The sequence below is a fragment of the Hakea prostrata genome, chromosome 2, assembly GCF_041222555.1.
Source record: "Hakea prostrata isolate BN-2017 chromosome 2, UWA_Hpros_2, whole genome shotgun sequence".
NCBI lineage: Eukaryota > Viridiplantae > Streptophyta > Magnoliopsida > Proteales > Proteaceae > Hakea > Hakea prostrata.
Genome location: NC_142601.1, coordinates 10,649,526 through 10,658,951, shown reverse-complemented (window position 1 = coordinate 10,658,951; position 9,426 = coordinate 10,649,526).

Genomic DNA, 9,426 nt, shown 5'->3' with positions numbered 1-9,426 from the left:
TCTTCTTTTTCTTGCTCCTCGGTGATTCCAGGTAATCTCACAATCATTCTTCGATTCTCTTGCATCCTTAATGGAGTAAACTTTTCACAGCATTTGCGGTTCAATAGGAAAAAAAACTATAGAACACTCTGGATGTTATGGAATCAGGCAATCAGCTCTCCTGCTTCACAACGAGGCTTAAATGTTAAGATTTCTTTTCCCAAATCCAAACAGAAAAGACTCAGAGTAATGTCATCAAATCAATGTCTCCACTGCACATTCACTAGAAATCCTAACAAATTCTTACCCTCCTTCTTCTGACCATTATTTATTTTTTATTTATTTGATAAGAAGAAAATGGTAAACTCACTAGGCCTAAATTTCCTTCAGATAAATGGGTATATGGAAGAAAATTTTGTTCAGATGAATGGGTATATGGAAGAAAATTTTCTTCAGATGAATGGGTATATGGAAGAAAATTTCCTTCAGATAAATGGGTATATGGAAGAAAATTACAGTGGAAATTCAATATGTTTTGCTATGTTCATGGGTATGCATGCTTTCACATTTATTGAGGACTTTGTTTCATAATTTTTTTGGGTGAAATAACTTTGTTTAATAGTGCTTGTCTATAAATTAGTTTGATCACTTTTTGCCTCTTAGAGTTAAAGTGTTTAAAATGAATATGCCTCTTGGTTGTACCAATATGTGATTTACATTACAATACAAAACATCTTCTTTTCATTTTGCCTTGTATAGTTGTATTTATGATCTATCAAATCTTCTAATTATTACATTCTAAATATGTGTGCATGAGAATGTTCATTATGGTGACAATTATAGATTACGATTAAAAACATTTCCATCTCATCTTGTTATTAATATTGAATTTTATTAATTGTGCTCAATAGTATATCACATTTATTTTGGTTGATTAGGAAAATGTCAAGAAGACCTATCAATGTAGATGAGCTTGATGTTGATGAGATGACTGATGATGCATTGGGATATCCTGAAGTGCCATCCATGGTATCTCAATCTAGTGAAGCTACCATAACTACTGCAACAACTTTAAAGAGGGGTAGGAAAAGTACAGTATGGGATGACTTCAATGTACTTGATGTAAAAGATTTTCAAGATGGAATAGAAAGAGCTGAATGCAAAAATGTAGAAAGATATATAAGGCTAATAGTACTAAAAATGGAACTGTAACTCTTCGAAGACATCTTCAAATTTGTCCAAAGAGGGAAAATGTTGATGTGGGACAAATGCTTATGGTTAGAAATGAAGGGCAAATGATAGTAAGAGACAAAAAGAAGGATCAAGATTTTGTACATGACAAAATCACTAAGCTTGTGGTTAGACATGAGTTACCATTAGCTTTTGTTGAGTATGAGGAGTTTAAGGAATTGATCTCTTACCTTTTTTCGGACTATACTCATATAAGTAGAAATACACAAATGACTGAGATTTTGAAGCTTTTCCGATCAGAGGGTAATAGAATCAAGTCTTTGCTTTACTCTTTTAATGGTAATATCTCTTTGACAAGTGATTTGTGGACATCCATATCCAATGATGGGTATATTTCATTAACTGCACATTATATTGATAAGGATTGGGTGTTGCATAAGAAGTTATTGAGTTTTTGCATAATGCCACCCCGTCATACTGGTATGCATATTAGTAACATGGTTTCTCAAATTATGAATGATTGGGGCATTGAAAGAAAATTGTTTTCAATTACTTTGGATAATGCTACTTCTAATTTTAGTTTTGTTGAAATGCTAAAAATGAATTTAAACTTCAAGAATGCTCTTCTATGTAATGGAGAATTTTTTTTTTTCACAATAGGTGTTGTGCACACATTCTTAACTTAATTGTGCATGATGGATTGAAATGTATTGATGAGTCTATAGAGTTAGTGCGATCCAGTGTAACCTATGTGAAAGCATCTCAAGCAAGGAAGGTAAAGTTTTTGGAAGTTTGTAAGCAAGTGGGATTGGAAAGTAATAAGGGATTACATGGAGATATCGCTACAAGGTGGAACTCAACTTATCTTATGATTGAATCTGCAATTTTTTATCGAAAAGCATTTGAAGTTCTTAAGGATTTGGAGAGCAATTATCAAGCACGCCCCAATTCAGATCAATGGTCAAAGATTGAATGTTTGATAGGTTTCTTGCATCCTTTTTATGAAATTACTGTTTTATTGTCTGGCTCCAAATATCCTACATCCAATCTATACTTTGTCAATATATGGGAGATACATTTGAATTTGTTAGAGGAGATTTCAAATGAAAGAAGTTTCATGAGGTCAATGACAATAGAGATGAAAAAGAAATTTGACAAGTATTGGAGTGGTTATAGTATAATTTTAGCCATTGCTTTGATATTTGACCCTCGTTACAAGCTTGATTTTGTAAAATGGGCATTTTCAAAAGTTACTCCTTTAGACTCAAATGCCAATGTTATGTTCAACAAAGTCAAGATTGCACTATATCAATTGTTTGATGAATACAAGAGTATGCATAAAAGTGGAAATGAGAATCTATCAAGTGCAATGCCTCCTCGTCCTGGAAAATTTAGAACAAGAACTGTAAGTAAATGTGATTCCTTTGTCTTTACTTAAATTCTATTATTTTATCTTTTTAGAATTGTAAATTTCTATATTAATTACTAATATTACTAACAATTTATGTATTCCTTAGGAATTTACGGCATCTGTGATAGCTGAAATGGATAGTGGATGTACATCTCAGCTAGATTTATATTTATCTGACCCAAAGATCCCATGCACGGATAATGATGATAATTTTGATGTGTTGGCTTATTGGAAGGCTAATGGGTCAAGATATTCAGATGTTGCTCGAATGGCTCGTGATGTGCTAGACTATTCTAGTTTCAACTGTGGCATATGAGTCAGCTTTTAGTGCTGGAGGTCGTGTCATTGATAAGTATCGAAGCAAGCTACTACCAACCAATGCTGAAGCATTAATATGTCTTCAAGATTGGATGTTTGATGTTGATTTCAGAGGTTTTTTTTTTCTTCCCCATTTCCCTTCCCTCCCCTTTAATCATATATTTTAAAATGAACTTTCGTTTATCAATTAATAACTTGTTTACTTTGGTGTGTAGCTGAACCTGCTGATGATATTGATGAGTTAAACAATGCGTTAGGCAATGTGCTAGGAAGCGTCATGGCATCAAGTTCAACCGCTGCTACTTCCTTTGCTTGTTCTAACTTTTAAATACTAAGGTAGTGTACTATTAAACCATTTGAAATCTAGTAGCATACATTCTATTATGTTATGATTTTTTTTGTCATGTTAAGAAGCTTAGCTTTTTTATTTTTTATTTATTCTCATTTCTCATGTTTTATTTGATTTGGTTCAAATAGGTGGACTTGAACAAAGTATTCAACAGTTAAGGAGGTTGAAATTCAATGCTTTTGGAATTTGGATGAACTCATTGAAGTTTTTCTAAGTTACTTTCTTATGTTTGTTGTTACCCATTGTTTATTCCTTTCACAATAGAGCTTTTTTGTAATGATGTTTAAGTGTTTTCGTAATTGTTACATTGTATCCCATTATGGTAGGACCAATGGACCATGTGTTGTTACTAGGTTCTAGCAAATCTATTTCTTATCACAAGTAATTTTAAGTTGAGCCTTCATATAAATCTAATTTCATTGGGTGAAGATTGTAAGGTTGACCTACACATGATAGAAGAATCTAAATTTTTTATTTTTTGGGTTTGGGGGGTGTTTGGATCAAAGCATCAAGCTAATGCCATCACTAGATTTACTTGGAGTCTTATTCCTCTCTCTATCGTAGTTTTTTGTGTGAAGAGTTGAGGAAAAATAAAAATAAGTTTCAATATTGATTTTTAATTTAGTCCAAACTGTTAGCCCAAACCGAATCCAAACCGTTAGCCCAAACCGCTAATCAACCCGAACCCAAACCGCACCAAACCAAAACCGCACCGAAACCGTTATCTTTTAAATGGGCTGTGTTTGGGCTGGGTGGTTTTTAGCCCAAAACCTTTAAGCCCAGCCTGAAACCGCTCCAAACCGCACCGTTGACACCCCTACCCAAACGGATAGAATTTTCTGTGAAATTTTAGTTCAGACGGACATCCATCTAAAAATAGTCGTTGGGCTGAGTCAAGACAAGACGGACGTTCGTCTAGCTTGTTAATGCCAAATGAAAATTTTGTCTGGCTCTTTATGATCAGACAGACGTTCGTCTGCAGCACAAAGTGCACAAACATGTTGGGACAGGGACTTGATTGGGTTTTTATTTCTAGACAACTTTAAGCATCATACACTCTCCTAATGTGTCCTAGGTTAGCCTAGTGACATGATATGTATATAATTTAATGTGATTACATATGAGTGCATGTGAATGTGTCCTAAGTTCGAAATCATCTAAGTCTTGAACTTGATTTGATTTTTGCATCTTCTTGTGCTTTGATCTTGTCGCTCATCTTGACATTGGTTTTTGTCCAAGATTACTTGATAATGACTTGGGCTTGAGCATCCGATGAGTTTGGTCCAATGTGTTGGATTAATTTGGTCCACTTGTTTTAGCACTGAGCTGGACAATCACAATTTAATGTAGACGTTAGTGATTTGTGTTTGTAATCATCAAAACTAATGAAGGTTGATGTGGGGGTCTTTGTGAAAGAAGTTTTACATATTAGGGAGGAAAGTGTAATTTTGGAAAATGGAATGATACCAATCTAATGGTCATTAGAAGGACAAGGATGACGATCCAATTTTGAGGGTTGAGATTGATGTGCTTGGTTTTCAAGTGTCCAAGACGTAAAAGATTCCATTGCGTGTTTTTTGGTTGGTCGAGAGCATGAAAATGTGGTGCACTGCAAAGTGTAATGATCAACATGATCACGTGTGTCACACACTAAAGGTAATATTAGAAACGATTCCATTTGAAATAATTTGGTGAAGGGTACTCTAATCTTACATCACTTAAAGGATCTGATGCCCAGATCTCACCTGCCTTTTTAAAGTGGTTATCCAACGGTTGTGTGATTAGATTCTTTTTGGGACTCACCCAAAAGATGAAATCCAACGGTTCCTGTACATCAACGTTCATCCTCTTTAAAAGCCCGAATTTGAGAGAAATAGAAAGCGGATTTTTGAGGTTTTTAGCTTGTGGATACTAAGAAAAATAAGGAGGAGAAGCAAAGAAGCAAAATGGGTATGGAGAACATGCTCGAATGCGTGTTTTGGTGAAAACGTTGAAGAAGAAGGTGAGTAATCTATTGTAATCTCCCTCATTGAAAAGTTTCACCTTTCAAGTAATTGCTTGTTAGGGTTGAGTCGTTTGAGGTTGTGGTTTTATACTTTTGTGGGTGACAGAGTATATACTAGAGTGGGTGTTCCATGTTTTTCAATGCATTGAGAGTGGGTACTCACTGATCATTATATTGATCAAAATTTTAGTTGGAAAGTATTGAGTAAATACAAAGCTCTATTTAGGGCATTACTTCATGGATGTAGGCAATCTGGTTGAACTACATAAATTTGGTGTCTCGTGTTTGTAGTTTATTTTTTATTGTATACATTGGAGTGTTTTGATTGCAAAGTGGTGGTGCATTGTCTGGTAGACTCAACCACATTGTGATGTGTGGTGGACGTGCCCTTGTGTAATTGATAACTACAAGATTATCTTGACCATCACATCAAAGAGAATTTTAGAAGACATTGATTCACCCTCCCCTCTCAATGTCAACTTGGAAATAACAATTGGTATCAGAGTGTGGTTCCTTTGGAGAAAAGTTTAACCATATTGGGATCTGATCAAAGAGGTTTTAAAAATGATTACAAGTGAAGGAAGCTCAAAAGACTTTTGGAAAGTTTTTGTTTTTGATAATACATGATTTGTTTTTTTGGAAAAGAAGAATGCAGATATACAATAGGTCACTGGGGTATGATGTATGGCAATCAATAATTTATGGTTATGAGGAACCAATAGCTCCACTTACAAATAATGAGTAAAAAGGCTTATGCACACAATCTCAGGGCATTAAATGCTACCATGTCTTTTGTTAAAGTAACGGGTTGTGATATAGTTAAAGAAGTATGGAACATGTTGATAAGCATCTATAAAGGGGAAGCCAAAGTTAAGAAAGCAAAACTGCAAATCTTTAGAGCACAATTTGAAAGTCTCAAAATGACTGAAGAAGAAGACATAGACAACTATGCGATTAAAGTAAATGAAGTTGTGAACTCCATTAGGGGAGTTAGAGAAAAAATTAAAAATTCTGTGATATGTCAAAAGATTCTTTGATCTGTTTACCCAAATATGACTCAAAAGTCTTAGCCATTAAAGAAGCCAAAGACTTGGATACAATCACTCTTGATGAAGTATATGGAACACTTAAGACTTATGAGATGAGAATTGAAAAAGACAAGTTCACAGAGAAAGAAGTAGCATTCAATGCAATGAACAAGCTAAAGGTTGAAGAAGAAAAAGAATCTGAAGACTATGATGATGAACTAATAGCTTACTTAGCTAGAAAGTTCCAGAAAAGAACAAGTAAATACAAAGGAAAATCACTTTTGAAGTGCTTCAGCTGTGGTGGAATATGACACTTTGCCTCTAAATGTCCTAAGAGAGGAAAAATAGATGAATTAGAAAATGAAGAGGAAGAGAGCAATGATAAGAAGGGAAAGAAAAAATTCTTACCAAAGAGAAAGAAAAGCCACTTCAAGAAGAAAAATCTTTTGACTAAGAAAGAATGCTACTCTTCTAAAGAAGAATCAGATGAAGACAATGACTCAACTACTGAAGTTCTATTTGTGGCTATTGAAGATGATGAATCACCTCAAACTCAAGAAAAGTTCGATGATGATGAAGACACTGAATGTGAAATTGATTATGTTGGTGAATTGTACTCGACCTTGCTTGATCTAAAAAATGAATGAAAGAAAAATAAGGAAATGAAGAATCAACTTGAAAAGTTAGAGACAACAATCAAATAATTGATAGTCACAATAACTGAATTAGAGCATGTTATAAATGACTTATCATCTTGCCTCTCTCTCTGTAAAGAGTGTGAAGAACTTGAGGAATAAATTGAAAAGTTAAGATTTGAGCTTGAAGTAGAACAAAAGAGAAATTACTTCAAAACTGCCACATCATCTATTCTAATTACTTTGAACTCCAAAGACAAGGAAGTCAAAGATCAAGTGACTGAGAATACTAATTCGTTTACCTCTTGTAGGGTAAGAGACAATATGCCATATGAGCTTTTGATCATTCAGAGACCACCTCATATCAGAACTGGACTTGGGTACTCTCAAGGGGAATGTTTAAATGCAGTAAAGACCAAAGGAAGTGGAATTGCAACAAATCTAGTGAGCCTTGATGAGAAGCAACAAAAGAATCCATATGTTGGCAAGATTTATCAAAAAATTGGTAAAGATGACTATACTAGAGTTTATCTTAAAAAAATAAAGGTCAAGGCTTTAATGGATATTGTTATGGATGCAACAACTTTGGACACAAAGTGGCAAATTGCAGAAAATAGAATAGAGATGTAGTATTCAACAACATTAATAGATTTGCACCATTGGCTAAGGTTGAAATAGAGTGCTTCAGGTGTTTCAAATTGGGACATATTAGATATTGTTGGACTGTTTTTCCTTCATAGAAGAAGAGAACCCTTTTGCAGAAGCAAGCTCAAATTCATGCACAAACAATTCAAAGAAAGTCTAGAGAACCTATTAGTGATATTAAATAAAGATGTTTGGGTTGAGAAAGGACAAAAAGAAAAGACAAATTACTTAGTAGTTCAGACAGCTTTAAGGCTCATAGTGGTGAGACACCTTGAGTCTTGATAATGGATTTTCTACACATATAATAGGTGACAAGAATATGTTCTCAAGCCTGGATGTAATTAAAGGTGGGTCAGTGAGATTTGGCAACAATGATGGTGCTAATATTGAAAGTAGAGGCTTAGTTAGGCTAGATGAATGAAAGTTGAAATCCAATAATATTTTATATGTGAGTGGACTCAAACACAATATTCTCAGTGTAAGCCAAATATGTGATGGTGGGTATAAAGTTCTTTTCACTAAAGAAAGATGTAAAATCAAGAAGTCAAAGAATGGCAAAACAGTGGCTCAAGGAACTAGGACTACCGAAAACTTATATGTCCTATCCAATGCTAGTGAAGACAGATGCATTGTGAGTCAAGAGGATGAAAGCTTGTTATAGCACAGGAGGCTGGGACATATAAATTTCAAGAATCATGCCAAGCTCAGTAAGAGGGAAGTTGTGAGAGATCGATCTTCCAAAAATTAAGAGGCCCAAAAATCATGTATGTGGTCCATGTCAAAAGGGGAAGCAAATTAGAGCCACTTACAAGCCCAAGGAGTATCACATATGCAACCCTTTTGATTTAATTCACAAACTTATGTGGTCCTATGAGAATAGAAGCTATTGGAGGAGAAAGGTACTTCATGCTTTGATGAATGCACAAGAATGACTTGGGTATTCTTTCTAAAATAGAAGACACAAGCACTAGATAACTTTATTGCTTTCAAGAAAAGAGTTGAAAATGAAACGAAGACTATAAAATGCTTAAGGTCAGATCAATGTAAGGAATATACATGGAGACAATTTTAGAATTTTGTAGTGAGCATGGCATAAAGATCCAACATTCAGCTATTAGAACTCTACAAAAAAATGGAGTGGTGGAAAGAAAAAATCGAACTGTTCAAGAGATGGCAAGAACAATGCTTTCTAAAAGAAATGTATCAAAAAGGTTTTGGAGAGAAGGAGTCTACAGTTCAGTCTGCATATTAAATTGATCCATGATCGGACCAAATGAATCAAAAACTCCATATGAAATGTGGTATAGAAGGAAGTCAAATGTGAAGTATTTTAGAGTGTTTGGATCCAAATGTTTCATCAAGAGAAAGGAAGAAAATTTTGGAAGTCTGATGACAGGGCTGATGAAGGTATCTTTTTGGGGTATTCTTCTAAGAGGAAGGTATACAGGTGCTTCAATAAAAGACTTGGAAGGTTGTAGAAAGTTCAAATGTGAAGATAGATGAAAATCTACCTCAGCCTAAATTTTTTGACTGAAGACCCTACATTTGACAATGTTGAAGATAATGAAGAGCTTTAAAATGAGACACCACATATAGTAGAGTCTGATGAACATGAGCCTAATGGAGAACCAAAAAGAGATGGAAGACCCAAGGATAGTTGGTGGACAAAAGTGCATCCTCTTGATCAAATCATTGGCACTCTAGATGAAGGGATACAAACAAGGAAGATAAAGAAAAAGAAGACTACTTTCTCATTGATATCTTAAGAAGAGCCCAAGTTAGTTCATGAAGCTTGTAAAAATGAAAGTTGGGTGAAAGCAATGAATGAAGAGCTTGACCAAATAGAAAAGAACAACACTTGAGAA